Source organism: Octopus sinensis, linkage group LG4 (assembly GCF_006345805.1).
Source record: "Octopus sinensis linkage group LG4, ASM634580v1, whole genome shotgun sequence".
NCBI lineage: Eukaryota > Metazoa > Mollusca > Cephalopoda > Octopoda > Octopodidae > Octopus > Octopus sinensis.
In genome coordinates, this window is record NC_043000.1 from 24,763,364 (window position 1) to 24,780,863 (window position 17,500).

Here is a 17,500-nt window from a genome sequence, read left to right on the forward strand (position 1 = left end):
TGATTGGGGCAGGGGACAGCTGATGAAGGGAAGGTTCTTTGTGTTGCCTGTCTCGTTTCCTTGTTTGTTTTCTATGTTTTTGTTTTTTATGTTCTTGTTTTTCATTCTGTTCATGTTTTTTTATGTCCTGTACCCATATATGCATGATATATATATATATATATATATATATATATATATATAGGTATGTACATATATGTGTGTATAAATGTATATATTTATATATTATTTATATTTTATCATTATATATACATATATATATATATATATAAATATACATACATACACACAGTTGTCAATTGTGGAACATGGCTGTCACTACATAAACCAGATGATTGTGTAATACCTGAGAGTACTAGTTGATTTCAATATTGTAAAACTGTAAAAATCAGACAAGTTGAAATTTCATTGATATATATATATATATATAAAGGAGAGAGAGAGAGAGGAGGAGGAATAGTGTGAGGAAAGTGAAAGTAGGTAATAAATTTTGAAATGATGATGAAATAGCAAGGAACAGTGAAAAGATAAAGAACAAGAAAGTTTGCTTAGAAATAGATATAGAGAATTTGGGGACCAGAGAAAAAAAGGAGAGAGAAGAGACTCTAAGGAAATTAGAAGAGGAATAGAAAGAATTGGGGTAAACAATTTTAGTTAATTCAATAAGAATCATCATTTTCAGATTAGATCAAAGAACCATAGGAAAAGTACAAAAATTGTGAAGACAACTTTGAGAAGAAAACACCTTACTTTTAGTATTCATGTATAGGAGGAAATAGAAGGAAATTCTTAAATCCAAATTTTTTGAATGGTTATAATAAAGCACCGTTAAGACATTGATAATATTCAAAAGTCTTTGGAATATCTTCCAGAAAATTACTTCTTTATATAAATGGAATTTGACTTCTGTAAAAAGTGTGTGAAAATATTCAATTTAAACATAAGGAACATAAATATTAATGATCATATAAATTTCATACAAAAATAGTCTTTATTTTTTAAAACTTTGAATGTTCATTTTTGAATCTTTATACGGTTGGTGATTAAAGATATTACTTTCTATGTTCTATTATATCTTAAATGCAGTCACACTGTATGCTACAAATAGTAGGTAAACCTCCATTAAACCTTTAAATTACATACTTTAATGTAGTCACTTAACTGTTATGGAAATCAGGCTGAGTCCTAGGGCTTTTGATTGAGATTACAGCAGCTACCCATCACCCACCACCCTGGATAGGATGACAGTCCATTGCAGATTTAACTTCGCAGCTATTGCTGGAACTCACTTATAGCTTAGTGGATTGGGGCAATGTGAAATGAAGTGTTTTGCTCAAGAACACGATGCATCGCCTGGTCTAGGAATCAAAACTATGATTATCCGATTGGAAGTACAACACCCTTACCACTAGGCCCCCAAGCCTTCATATTACCCTAATGATTTAAAATGTGACAGAGCCATTGGTAAGTTTATACTTGATTATGTCTAATCCAGAGCTAAACAACAAGAATGATAAGCTATGAGAAAATTGTTATATGTTAGAAATTAAAGATATTACTCTCTTATTCTATCACATATTGCTTCTATGCAGTCACACAGTCCACTAGAAATAGCAGTTAAATCTCCTTTAAATTACACTCTGATGTCTTCAAAATTGAAGGATCCACTGGATAATGTAATTCTAAATACACTCCATATGGAAAAGAAAATAAATCATAAATAAAGCCGGCATAGTCATTGGCTAGAATTGAACTCCAGGTCGGTTTGTTTGTGGCTGATTTGGAGCCAAACAGAAGTGACATGAATGAAGAGGCATGAGAAAATGATGACAATGGGCACTGAGAACAAATAAATTTAATGGATTGAAGGATTTTGGTAAACACAAGGAATCAAAAGATCAAGACAAAATCAAACCTTTGACCTCCATAATTAAAACAGACAGGAATAAAGGATTTGGCCAGTAATATTTCAAGGAAATTCATCAATAATGGCCAATGATGCTGCTTTTGGAGTAGAATTAGGAAAATTGTGATTATGTAAATTGGCATTCTTTTCAAAACCAACATCATTATCAACATCATAGCTTTAATGTCCCTTTTCCATGCTTGCGTGGGTTAGATGGAATTCATTAAGGCAGATTTTCTATAACTGGACACCCTTCCTATTGTCATCCCTCACTTGTTTCCAAGCAATGTAATACTTCTTCCATGACCAGAAATGATTTTCATGGAAGACTGAAGGTGAAGAACACTGCTTGAATGATGAAGACACTTATTTGCAACAACCAGGCAGCATCAAGACAAGGAGACCATAAAACTGTTCCCTAAACACACACACACACACACACACACACACACACACATATACGACAGGCTTCTTTCAGTTTCCGTCTATCAAATCCACTCACAAGGCTTTGGCTGGCCCGAGGCTATAGTAGAAGACACTTGCCGGAGATGCCACACAGTGGGACTGAGCCCAGAACCAGCGGTTGGGAAACAAGCTTCTTACCACACAGCCACTCCTGCGCCTGCATATATATATATATATATATATATATATATATATATATATATATCCTGGCGTTAGGAAGGGCATCCAGCTGTAGAAACACTGCCAGATCAGACTGGGCCTGGTGCAGCCTCCTGGCTTCCCAGACCTCAATTGAACCGTCCAACCCATGCTAGCATGGAAAGCGGATGTTAAACGATGATGATGATGATATATATATATATATAGAGGGAGAGAGAGAGAGAGATCGTTAGAAAGGATTGTTATATATATATTAGTTATGCAAGATAGTGTTGCTCTCTCTTTCTCTCACTTCTGTTTCCTTCGCTCTCTCTATTATACACACACACACACACACACATATACGACAGGCTTCTTTCAGTTTCCGTCTATCAAATCCACTCACAAGGCTTTGGCTGGCCCGAGGCTATAGTAGAAGACACTTGCCGGAGATGCCACACAGTGGGACTGAGCCCAGAACCAGCGGTTGGGAAACAAGCTTCTTACCACACAGCCACTCCTGCGCCTGCATATATATATATATATATATATATATATAATATATATATATATCCTGGCGTTAGGAAGGGCATCCAGCTGTAGAAACACTGCCAGATCAGACTGGGCCTGGTGCAGCCTCCTGGCTTCCCAGACCTCAATTGAACCGTCCAACCCATGCTAGCATGGAAAGCGGATGTTAAACGATGATGATGATGATATATATATATATATAGAGGGAGAGAGAGAGAGAGATCGTTAGAAAGGATTGTTATATATATATTAGTTATGCAAGATAGTGTTGCTCTCTCTTTCTCTCACTTCTGTTTCCTTCGCTCTCTCTATTATACACACACACACACACACACACATATATATATATACATACATATAAAAACATAGTTATCAAGTGATGGTGGGGGTGACAAACACAGATCCTCCCAATCTTCCAATCAAACCAACCCACCCAATCTCCCTCTCCGCCTTTTCCTCGGTCTACCTCGCTTTTGTGCACCATTTACCTCAAATGCAATTACCCTCCTCAACACACGCCCATACTACCTCACCCCATTTGTAACAATAAAAATTCTAACGTGTGTATTGCATACAGTGCACAGATGCACCGCAACTTTCTAGCAAAAAGGAAAAAAAAAGGTAAAATAAACAATTTAAAGCAGCTGTACTGCAAGTAAAGAACTACGGCAATAATAGCCAAAAATACATGCAGAAGACACAGTAAATATAAAATTAAAATTCATGGAAGCACCGTAAAGAAGGGCAGAAAGGTTAATAGTGACGTTAATGGGTTGTAAGAAGCCTAAAAGGACTTCAAGTGGTGTTATAAAGTTAGACATTGCTTAGGTGCACACAAGCTGAAGCTTGAGTTTAATATAGCTTACATTGCTTTATTTCTGGACTTAAAGACAAAAGGTAAAGTTCACCTCAACAGAATTTGAACCCAGAATGTAAAGACATGAAATGCTACTACGCAAAATACTCCTCCTCCTCATCATCATCATCCAGTGTTTTAAATCCAGGTTTTGTCCCCGTAAACAGGGATGGCCAGATCTACTTCAATGCCATAGCAACTGCCCTCACATCCGTGGACATGCTTACAAAGTCAGAAAACAGCACAGCTCCCATGACTTTAGGAAACATTTTTTTCATGCTAAGAGTTGCTGAAGCATGGAACAATCTGCCGGCATCAGTTGTTAGTTGTCGGAGCACTGCATCCTTCAAAACTGCCATGCTTCCTGAGATTCGCCAACACTACACCTGATTTTCTCCCCTCCATACACACTCAAGCATGTATCTGACTCAAACACTGTTCACTTTCCAGACATTTGTACATTACTGCATATGCTTTATATACACTTTTGACACGTTGTGGTGCACCTGAGCACTGTATACAATAATTTCATTATTATTATTATTTAAATTGTGTGCCTAAGTGTATATTAGAAACTTTGTCCAGGTGACAGGGTATATAATAGAAACTCGGTCCACAGATAAGTTTATTTATACATAAGTGTGTGGTTTCTCAATAAACTGATTTGCTATTAAGTATATATCACACACACATACACACATATATATATATATGTGTACACACATACACGTGTGTGTGTGTGTATGTGTGTAATGATACATATACACATCCATATACATCTATTTGTATACAAAATGTAGTTATTTAACAGTAATATATATCTATAGAAACAGCAACAAATTAATTAGATTTAAAGTGAAACACTCGACAGTCACCACTTCACTTCTGTTTACCAAACATAAACTTAGCTATAATCTTGAGTCATTTGAAGGGGAATTCTTAAAAGTAGAAGATTCACCAAAAAAATATCTCCTCAGGAATTCTTAGCTTATGACTTGGAGAATTTAATTACCAAAACATTAATTTACTTTTTTGTCTTTTGCTATCTTTGACTTATGATAGAACTATTCATTGCTTCTCTTCCCTAGTTTGTGTCTGTGTCTTTCTGTACCCCACCCCATCTGCTGCTCTTCTCTCATACTTTAAAGCAATATTATCACCTAATTTTCTTTTCTTAATGAATTTGATTGAGAACAAGCCTCTAGCTTTTTAACACATATCAGGGGATGCGAGTTATTTCTTCAATATGCCATCTAACGTTGCTTTGGCTGATAGCTCATTAAATAAATAAATAAATAAATATTTAAAACACAACATAATCAACTTAGTGTGTCTGGAAGTCAAGCACCATCTACACAAACATTACTGTTTTATTGTGGCAGATAGGATTTGAAATTAAATTAGTAATACAAAATAATTACTGTTGATTTTATGTTGTTCACTGTATTTTCGGAGGTGGAGAAATAATAGGCCCCTATGGCAGCTAGGTGCCAGACATGAACAAGGATACAGAGAGAAGTATTAATATGCTTAATGTTAATTATTTATTACATAAATGCAGTGATTTGGAAGAAATTGCAAAAATATTTTATTATATCTTTCATTCCTATAGGTGCAAGGATGGCTGTGTGGTTAAGAAGCTTGCTTTGCAACCATGTGGTTGGAGGTTCAAACTCACTGTGCAGCACCTTGGGCAAGTGTCTCAGGCTATCCAATGCTTTGTGAGTGAATTTGGTAGATGGAAACTGTGGAAGCCTGTCCTTTCTGTGATAGTGCTTTTTATGTGCCACCGGCATGGAGGCAAGTCAAGGGGCACTGGCATTGGCCATGTTCGGATGGTGCTTTTTACATGCCACCAGCATAGAGTCAATTATTTGCCGAGGCTTTTTCAACTATTTTCAAACAAGATGATGGTCGTGAACCCCCTCCATTTGATAGATCGGTACCTCCAATGCTTCGATTGATTATCACGCGGGACCAAGTCAAACGTGTTATTCAAGGCCTCGATGTCAACAAGGGTCACGGCCCTGACGGCATACACCCACGGGTTATCAAAGCGTTGGCTCCGGTCATCTGCGAGCCCTTAACACGACTATTCAATATGTCATTGGCGACGGGTGTTATACCTGCAGACTGGAGAACAGAGATAATTTGCCCAATTTTCAAGAAAGGGAGCCGCGAAGACCCGCTTAACTACCGACCGGTTTCCCTTACATCAATAATCAGCAAGATGTTCGAAACCATCCTTAAGAAAAGTATGATGCTCCACCTCCTAAACACAGCCTCGATCACTGATTCCCAACACGGCTTCGTGCCGAAGAGATCATGCTTGACCAACTTACTAGTAATGGAAGAATTGGTGACGCGCATCCTCGATGATAGTGATGCTGTTGACATCGTTTTATTGGACTTTGCCAAAGCTTTTGACTCGGTAAATCACCGCCTACTACTTGTCAAGCTTCAAGCATATAGTTTCCATCCGGATATTGTACGATGGGTTGGTGCCTTCCTCTCAGATCGCTCCTTCCAAGTTCAAGTTAATGGTTCGCGGTCCGACGTCTCCAGTGCGAGCAGTGGCGTGCCTCAAGGTTCTTGGGCCCTTGTTGTTCTTAGTCTTCATAAATGACTTGCCCGACGACCTCATGCAACACACCCTTCTATTTGCCGACGATATCAAACTGGTCGCTCCTCGCGGTAGTATAGAGGATCTTCGTCGATGCCTCCACCAAATTTGGAAGTGGTCTAACGATTGGGACCTGTGTCTGAACGTGTCAAAGTGCTGTCATCTGCCTGTCGGCTCTACTCCTGCAACTCAACTTGATTTCGAGCCGGGTCATCTGCTGCTGGAGAGGACCGATCAGGTAAAGGACCTGGGTATCTTGGTGGATTCCTCCTTTTCGCCTTCGGCCCAGTGCGTCCATGCTGCCAACAAAGCGCGCGGAATTCTGTTTTTGATTCGACGGTCATTCGGAATGCTCACAGCAGCCATATTCCTGCCACTCTATGTCACGCTGGTGAGACCCATATTGGAGTATGGGATTCAAGCCTCTTCTCCTTATCTCCTCAAAGACATACAGCACCTCGAAAGAGTCCAGAGGCTGGCTACCCGCATGGTTCATGGTCTCAAAAATTTGTCCTACGAAGAAAGGCTGAGGACGCTCGACCTTTATTCTCTTGAAAAACGCCGCCGCCGTGGTGATCTCATTCTCGCCCACAACATCATAAGCGGGAAGTGTAACCTCTCGAAAGTGCTGTTCTTCACTCCTGCTCCGGAGCGTCGGCTGCGGGGTCATTCTGAAAAGCTCTACCTGCGACGATTTCATCTCAATCGAAGGAGAGGAGCTTTCTCCGTCCGGGTTGCGGATCCGTGGAACAAGCTGCCAGACGAGATGGTGAAGATGCCGACGACCGCTTTGTTCAAAGCCTCCCTGGACCTCAAGTGGCCTGAACTCTTTACATGAACACCACCCTGTACTTAACTCCATGTCCCCCTACATGGCCTTGCTATTTGCTTTTGAGCCAAATTAACTAACTAACTAACTAACTAAGTCAAGGGGCACTGGCATTGGACATGTTCGGATGGTGCTTTTTATGTGCCACCAGCATGGAGGCAAGTCAAGGGGCACTGGCATTGGCCATGTTTGGATGGTGATTTTCATGTGCCACCAGCATGGAGGCAAGTCAAGGGGCACTGGCATTGGCCATGTTCGGACGGTGCTTTTTATGTGCTACCAGCATGGAGGCAAGTCAAGGGGCACTGGCATTGGCCATGTTCGGACGGTGCTTTTTATGTGCTACCAGCATGGAGGCAAGTCAAGGGGCACTGGCATTGGCCATGTTCGGACGGTGCTTTTTATGTGCCACCAGCATGGAGGCAAGTCAAGGGGCACTGGCATTGGCCATGTTCGGACGGTGCTTTTTATGTGCTACCAGCATGGAGGCAAGTCAAGGGGCACTGGCATTGGCCATGTTTAGATGGTGATTTTCATGTGCCACCAGCATGGAGGCAAGTCAAGGGGCACTGGCATTGGCCATGTTCGGATGGTGCTTTTTACATGTCACCAGCATGGAAGCAAGTCAAGGGGCACTGGCATTGGCCATGTCCGGATGGTGTTTTTTACGTGCCACCAGCATGGAGGCAAGTCAAGGGGCACTGGCATTAGCCATGTTCAGATGGTGCTTTTTATGTGCCACCAGCACAGGAGACAGTCAGGCAGGCCTGGCATCGAGTGCATTCGGATAGTACTTTTTACGTGCCACCAGCATCGGGGCCAGTAAGGGGGCACTGGCATGTTTATTCATTATCAGTTAAATCCATCTAAGTCTGAAGCAGATACCACAGACGTCAGATCAGTCGTTGTTTATCCCCAAATCAACCCCTGAGTAAGCAGACCGCAAAGTGGTTTATGTTAGTGAATACAAAGTGAAGTGATTCTGAAGTATTCCACTTGAAACCTAATTAATTTGTTACTATTTCAGGAAACAACTTGGAAACAAGTAGTAGCTGTATGATGAGTATTGCTTTGGATTATGTAATAAGATATATTACATCCAGAGGAAAAAAATCTACATAGGCCAGTGTCTCTTCACTGTCTCCCATGCCAGTGGCACGTAAAAAGTATCATCCGAATGTGGTTGATGCCAGGTCTGCCTGAGTGGCTCCTGTGCTGGTGGCACATATTTATTTATTTATTACCTCTGCCTTAGCAAAGGTGAAGGTATTGTTTTCAGTTGTGTTTGTTTGTTTGTCTGTCCATGGACAAGATATCTCAAGAACTGCTGGATGAATTTGGATGAAACTTTCAGGGATATTTGGCCTTGTGACTGGCAGAAACTGATTAGATTTTGGGATCGATTCGGTACCGGAAAAAAGATTCTGGATTATTTTTCCTGATTTTTAATTTAATTTTTGAGAGCAGTCAGGTTCATTTTTAGTATTCTCATTTGTGAGAGCACTCGAGTTTATTTCAGATATTCTCATTCTAAAAATCATCTCTGGCTAATCGTTGAAAGAACATTGGTGTTGCCTTGGTGGAGGTTTACGCTCTCTGACTCCTCTTGCTTATTTTGCATTGTAATTAGTAAATCACAGTGTCATTGGCTACAAGTTTCCAACAGACCCTGCATCACTTGTTCATGGAATTTCTGATTGCAAGAGAATCGGGAGTGTCACAGTTTCTATTTTTAGTTACGTGTCAAGCTATCCGGCCAAATGACATGCCCATGCACAAACATACAAATTCATTTGTATGCATGACAGGTGACATGACTGCACACTTTCAGTCATATTAAATTTCACCCACAAACAATCAGTCAACCTGATGTTAAGATTGAAATCAGTTTCCAAGGATGTCACCTACGGGAGACAACCTTTCATTGGTTGACGGAGAATTTAGGTACAGTATGTACCTTGAGGTACATATCTTGTTTAGTAACATATCTTGAAGTAAGTATGTGTGTATATATGTATGTGTACTATCATACTATTATATCTTAAGGTATTTATCTTTTAACATTAGATTGAAACCATGCTGGGGCACCACCTTGAAGAAACAAATCAACCCCAGTTTTTTTTGTGTGAAAAACCTGGTACTTATTCTATCAGTCTTTTTTTGCTGAACCACTAAGTTTTGGGGATGTAAACACACCAACACCAGTTGTCGAGTGATGGTGTAACACAAACACACACACGCACGCATGCACACACACACACACACATACACATGCGCGCACACACACACAGAGGCTTTTTTAAGTTTCTATCTACCAAACCACTCACAAGGGTTTGGCCAGCCTGAGGCTTTAGAAGACAACACTTGTCACAAGGTGCCATGCAGCAGGATTGAACCTGGAACCATGTGGTTGGGAAGCAAACTTCTAATGTCTACCAGAATAACTTGCTATTTTGAATACATATAGCAAAAGAAAAATATAATCTTTTCTATTCTAGGCACAAGGCCTGAAATTTTTGGGGAGGTGGGGCCAGTCTATTAGATCGACCCCAGTACATAACTGCAACTTAATTTATCAGCTCTGAAAGGATGAAAAGCATAGTTGACCACGTCAGAATTTGGACTCAGAACATAAAGACAGACAAAATACCTATTTCTTTACTACCCACAAGGGGCTAAACACAGAGGGGACAAACAAGGACAGACAAACGGATTAAGTCGATTGCATCGACCCCAGTGTATATCTGGTACTTAATTTATCGACCCCGAAAGGATGAAAGGCTAAGTCGACCTCGGCAGAATTTGAGCTCAGAACATAGCGGCAGACAAAATATCAGTAAGCATTTTGCCTGGTGTGCTATCGTTTCTGTCAGCTCGACACCTTAAAATAAAAATATAATAAAAAACAAACTGTCTGTAAGGCAGCTGTACAATGGGGTTTCAAATCACAGTTGTAACCATTACGCTTAACTAATGTAAAGAATATTGTAAAGAATGGTTATCAGCAGCACATAATGTTAGCCACCATCTACTTTATATATTTGCATCTTGTACCAATATAAGAAAATATATAGTCAAAATCAGATCTACAATTATTCTCAGTTCTGTGTAATGGTTAAGTGTGAGCCAGCTTTGGCATAAGTATAATGAAAGACATTGAATAGAGTCTCAGAGTTCCTAACTAAGTAGATGGATCCATTGTAATCAAATACATTCCAAATAAACTTGATTTGTGTTGCAAAAGATAAAAATGATAAAAATGAAAAATTACAGGTGAGCGAGTCCTTAAAATGTCTATCAGCTATCAAAAAGAGAATTGACGTTTTATAGTCTGTCATTGGTTGGGCATTGTGCTTTCTGACAAGTACACTTAACCCTCAATAACTTTGACCACTTAACAATGAACAGGTAAGAGGTATATAGTTTATTGGTAGCAAGAGTGCTGTGACATCGATAAGTTGTTAAATATTGGTTTCAAATTTTGGCACAAGGCCAACAATTTTGGGAAAGCGAAGCAGTGGGGAGTAAGTCAATTAGAATGACCCCAGTGCTCAACTGGTGCATATTTTATTGCCATGCTTGACCACTAAATCTACAAGTTCTTTTTCATTCTCTCTCTTTTCTTTTATTCTTTTACTTGTTTCAATCATTTGACTGTGGCCATGCTGGAACACTGCCAGAAGTTGAGCAAATCAACCCTAGGACTTATTCTTTGTAAGCCTAGCACTTATTCTATCGGTCTCTTTTGCTGAACTTCTAAGTTACGGGGGACGTAAACACACCAACATTGGTTGTCAAGCAATGTTGGTTGGACAAACACAGACACACAAGCACACACACACACACACACACACACACACACACGCATATACGATGAGATTCTTTCAGTTTCTCTCCACCAAATCCACTCACAAGGCTTTGGTTGGCCTGAGGTTATGGTAGAAAACACTTGCCCAAGGTGCCACGCAGTGGGACTGAACCCGGAACCATGTGGTTGGTAAGCAAGCTACTTACCACATAGCCACTCCTACACCAGTTTATTTTCTCTTATTCCTTTCTGTTAAGAGCGTAGTATCAAAATATAAAAGACTTTTTCATTTTCCCGAGCGTCAAACTAATACACCTGCCAGTTTTTTTTATTTCTTTATTGCCCACAAGGAACTACACATAGAGGAGACAAACAAGGACAGAGAAAGGGATTAAGTCTATTACATCGACCCCAGTGCATAACTGGTACTTAATTTATCGATCCCGAGAGGATGAAAGGCAAAGTCAACCTTGGTGGAATTTGAATTCAGAACATAAGGACAGATGCAATACCGCTAAGCATTTTGCCTGGTGTGCTAACATTTCTGCCAGCTCACTGCCTTGTTGTCCATACACCTGTCTTCGTCTTTTGTTTTTCTACAAATTTCAGCTTATTTTGTTGACCCTGAGAGGATGAAAGGCAACGTTGATCTTCGGTGAATTTGAACTCAGAACATGAAGATGGACAACACGCTGCAAAGAATCTTGTCCAATGTGCTAATGAATCTGACATCTTGCTGCCCTACAAGTTGATAATATTGTAGTTTTGTACCCTTAGGTCAACCATTGATTGATTACAACTATGATCAAAGAATGGCATACGTAACAGACATGGCTGTGAGGTTAAGAAGTTTGTTTTAACAACCCTGTGGTTTCAGGTTCAATCCCACTGCATGGCACCAGGGGCAAATGTCTTTGTGAGTGAATCTGGCACCTGGAAATTGCATGCAAGTCTATTGTGTGTGTATGCATGCATGTGTATGTGTGTGTGTGTATGCACGTGTGTGTGTGTGCTTGTCCTTACACCATTTGACAATCAGTGTCAATTTGTTTACAACCTGTAAACTTAGCAGTTTGGCCAAAAAAACTGATAAAATAAGTACCAGTCTTGAAATAAGAAGGTAGGAAGTACTTTGGTCAATTTGATTGACTATACTCTTCAAGGTTATGCTCCAGCATGGCCAGAGTCTTAAATCTGAAATAAGCAAAAGGATGATGTGGCAGGACTATAAACTAATTTATAGTCTTCCTTTATGATGACAAGGTGTGGAATCTGGCTGCTGTTTGTATATTTTTAGAATGGCATTGTAGCGTAGGTGTGAGAGTTTGGATCTGATCAGTTCTAGCGTAAAACACACAGAATATCTGGGCCGATTTATGACCAGCTTAAATGCTAAAGGGTTAATCAAATTAATCAGCTTGGTTTGTCAATGTCTTTCTGCTGCCATTCATGACCTCATCAATGACACGGCCTGATCTAAGTGTGCTTCAAACAGATCTGGAGTTGAGAAGGTATAATTGATGAGGTTTTAACTGGTAACGAAAGCAATTTGACAAACTTATCAGACTGACTGATTGAACAAATGATTAATGAAACAATCAATAATTTAATTGGTAAAATAGCTAACTGATAAATAGAGGTGAAATAGAGTCAATGAGTGTGTTCACAACAGGCATAATGACACTCACAAGATACAACAAAAAAATATTTTGTTCTTAGAATGCCGAACTGAAATCCACCCTTGGATCGTAGGGTGACCTCCTGTGCTTGAGGAGACCTATTGAGTCAGGCACATCAACATCAAAATAAAAATCAAATGGAAATTATAGTTGTGATACATGTGCCGGTGGCACGTAAAAAGTACCATCTGAATGTGGCCGATGCTAGCATCAACTGATCATGGCCGTTGCCAGTATCCCCTGACCCCTGTGCCAGTGGCATGTAAAAAGCACCCACTACACTCACAGAGTGGTTGGTGTTAGGAAGGGCATCCAGCTGTAGAAACACTGCCAGATCAGACTGGAGCCTGGTGCAGCCTCCTGGCTTCCCAGACCCCAGTCGAACCATCCAACCCATGCTAGCATGGAAACCAGACGTTAAACAACGATGATGATGATGAACAAGTTATGTGAGACGATAAAACAGTGTCTTAACCAAGGAGAAAAATATTTCTTAATTTAATGTCTAAAAACTGAGACAAGTTTCAGGCAATGCAAACGAGTGGAAAGAAGAGGAAAGAATAGAATAGAAATAAAAGGGTTTGAAAATATATATACTGTTCAGTTGTAGGATCTTTTACATACATCTATGTGTGTGTGTGTGTGTGTGTACACAGACACACACATTGTCTTGTTTCTAGTTAAATATTTCCTTCGTCCTTCATATCGATTTTTGTAAACTGAATACAATAAGTGATTTGTTTAAATTCTAAACATAGTCATTTTTATTATATTCCAGCAGTTTTTCAAATTGACTTTTCACGTGTCATAACTGATAAAAATTCAGTTCCAAAAAGGTTTATATTAAGACATGGTTTTTTTTTTTATTTCAACAGAAATATATAAAAGAAAAATGATATTGAATGGTGTTTTAATTGGAGATTTATAAAAATAGACAGAACTTTTATGTGGGAGCATTAAGTACACCTTGTACTCTTAACCATTAGTTTAACACAGGTTGGGTTTGATAGATGTATCAGATACTCCAGAATTCACCCCCTAAATCTATTTATGCTGTGGTTTGTAGTCAATAAATATATAGAGCCTAAGGGCCTATAATACTGCTAAGAAAACTCTGGCAGCAGTCCGGTCATATTTTCACACAGTCCATGTGGTAGAAGGATTGGTCATCCCACTGAAAAACTTAACACCCTAAAAACAGATTCAATGGAGGGGACATAGACTTTGCAAGTTACAAAAATCAGCAGTTCTCTCTACCAGAGTAAGGCAAAGGAGTACAACAAATAAGTTGTAAGATGCTGTGAGGATCTGTCCATCTAACACCATGGCTGTGTAATGGCCAGGCTCTCCATCACTGACGATGACACGTGTTCCAGTTGATTTGATCAATGGAACAGCCTGCTTGTGAAATTAACATGAGGCCGAGTACTCCACAGATATGCATGCACTTAACATAATTTTCAGGGGTATTCAGCATGACACAGAATGTGACAAGACTGGTCATTTGAAATACAGGTGCAACACATTTTTGCCAGCTGAGTGGACTGGAGCAACGTGAAGTAAAGTGTCTTGCTCAAGGACTACATAATCTGATAGCAAGAACAATAGAGTCATGTGTACTTTTGCTTCTGTGTATACACATGTAGTAAAAGCATGTGATTTGGTGGTTAGAATATATTGGTTCGCCCCATGGATAACAGATGTGAAATAGAATGGATGATGACGATGATGATGATGATGATGTGGTGGTGGTGGTAATGAAATTATTAGTTTTGCACTGAGATCAAACAAATATTATACACTTTTCTGAAAATACAATTAAAACACTATTCAATACATCTTTTTTATTTGTATGCAAATAGAAATACAGTATCTTAATATAAAACTTTTTGAGACTGAATTTTCAGCAGTTATGACACTTCAAAAGTTAAATTGAAAGAAAATAATGTTTTATATATATATATATATATATATATATATACATATGGAAAGAGACAGACACACACATCATTATTTTCTTTCAATTTAACTTTTGAAGTGTCATAACTGCTGAAAATTCAGTCTCCAAAAGTTTACATATAAATATGTATGTATATATATATATATATAATATATATATATATATATATATAGTCAATGTATCGTATATCCGAAAAAAAGCGTGTGCGCACACACACACATATATGATATTAAAAGAAAAAATCTTTAGAAATTGAAAAAAAAAATCACTTATTCTTTGTATTCACTTTACAAAAATCAATACTATCAAACCACAAAACCAATATATTAAAAGGAAAAAAAAAAAGAAAAAATACTAACAAAAAATACACCGATGCTTGGCATAGATTTTTCCATGCACAAATGAATGTGATGCATTTCTGCTTTTTTAAAACAGATTTGGACATCTGTAAGTAAATTCATTGTTAACCATTTGACACTTTGGCAGAGTGGGTGAGGTGCCAGGAGCGAATGGGGAGGTGGATGGGTGATGCACCGAAAGAGATAAGGGAAATGGAAGAGGTGTCATGATAATGTGAACAATTTGAAAGTCCTCTTCATTTATTTGTTGGGCAGTTGGTAAGGACGGAATGGTAATTCTTTCAGTATTCTAGCTACAGACCAGTGGGTTGGGTAAAGAGTGTCTCTGAGTCGTATGACAAGTTCTAGTCAGTGGTTGAGGAATCCCCTTGGGAGTCCTTCACCAACTCAAGGTAAGAGGTGTTGTTGTCCTCCTTTACACTTGAGGCACAGAGAAAGAATTGGTACTTTGGTACTTTGCAATTAAGCAAAGATATGCAATTATGCAAATCATGTCTTAGAGTACTTTGCAATTAAGCAAATTAAGGCACTTTGCAATTAAGCAAAGATCATGTCTTAGAGCAGGGGTCCCTAAACTTTTTACACCATCAACCCTTTCATGAAATACTTGACCTCTCATTGATCTCACCACCAGGCATATACAAGAAAACAAATAAATAATAATAATAATTAAGTAGATGTACATTTACCAACCCCTTGAATAGTCCTATCGACCTCCAGGGATCAATATCAACCACTTTGGAGACCCCTGTCTTAGAGTACATCACATGAATAAACTGTACTTTAACCTCACAAGCACTGTGCCATTATCATCATTAGCATTTAAAATCTTATATTGCCTTTAGGGTAGAAGAATTCATGAGCACCCTGGACAAAAGGCTTAGTGGCATTTCGTCCATCTTTACATTATGAGTTCAAGCGTTGCTAAGGTATGCTTTACCCTTTATCCTTTCAGGGTCGACGAAGTCACTTCCAGTCAAGTACTAAGGTCTTGAGCAAGGCACTTTATTTCACGTTGCTCCAGTTCACTCAGCTGTAGAAATGAGTTGCGACGTCACAGGTGCCAAGCTGTATCAACCTTTGTCTTTCCCTTGGATAACACTGGTGGCGTGGAGAGGGGAGGCCGGTATGCATGGGCGACTACTGGTCTTCCATAAAACAACCTTGCCCAGACTTGTGCTTCAGAGGGTAACTCTCTAGGTGCAAACCCATGGTCACTCATGACCGAAGGGGGTCTTATATATCTTATATATATGCAGGAGTGGCTGTGTGGTAAGTAGCTTGCTAACCAACCACATGGTTCCGGGTTCAGTCCCACTGCGTGGCATCTTGGGCAAGTGTCTTCTGCTATAGCTCCGGGCCGACCAATGCCTTGTGAGTGGATTTGGTAGACGGAAACTGAAAGAAGCCTGTCGTATATATGTATATATATATATATGTATGTGTGTGTGTGTGTGTGTTTGTGTGTCTGTGTTTGTCCCCCTAGCATTGCTTGACAACCGATGCTGGTGTGTTTACGTCCACGTCACTTAGCGGTTCGGCAAAAAGAGACTGATAGAATAAGTACTGGGCTTACAAAGAATAAGTCCCGGGGTCGAGTTGCTCGATTAAAGGCGGTGCTCCAGCATGGCCTCAGTCAAATGACTGAAAAGAGTAAAAGAGTATATATCCCTTGCTTGCAATTTTAAGGTAGAGCAGGACATCTTAATCCACAGAATACTTGAAACTAAATAGAAAATCTCATTCAGCAGACTATCTTATTTTAATTTTTTTCTTAATCAAAAACATGAAATATTGCTGAAGCAATCCTCTTTAAAATCTTTCATACTCTTCCACAAGCAAGCAAACATAAGCAATAAATAACCCCCACTCCACTCCACACACATTTTGGTCTTGTTTGTTTTATACTTTTGTTCAAAATAATTTCCATATAAATTCTCAATAATTATTAAAGGCACTTTTGATGTATAGCAAACACTATTTTCACAAATGTTCAAGAATAAATAATGTCTTTTATCTTTTAGCCTTCACATGTTTCAGTCCTTAGACTGTGGCCATGCTGGAGGAGCCAACTTGAAGAAGATACAATCACAAGTATATATATATAAAATAAAACAAAAATGCAATAGAGGACAATAAAACATCCAGACATGATACAAAGGCGAACAGGAAAACAAGTAGAGGGACATGAAGAAAAGGACGGATCATTCATGGCCTTCTTTCATCAGTCAAGTTACCAGATGTCCTTACAGTTTCAGGCAGTTACACTTAAGATTGTTCAATCTGGTTGCCCCCCACCCCAAAAGTCTAAGTTTATTATTAGACTTTTTGTAAGAAAGCAAGCGA

General features: G+C 39.1%; 1 protein-coding gene across 10 annotated transcripts in view; it reads right to left on the bottom strand.

The window, feature by feature from the left end:
• LOC115211129 (membrane-associated guanylate kinase, WW and PDZ domain-containing protein 1) overlaps window positions 1-17,500 on the bottom strand; it is a 777,470-nt gene that overhangs the window by 515,852 nt on the left and 244,118 nt on the right. The gene's annotated exons all lie outside the window — the stretch shown is intronic.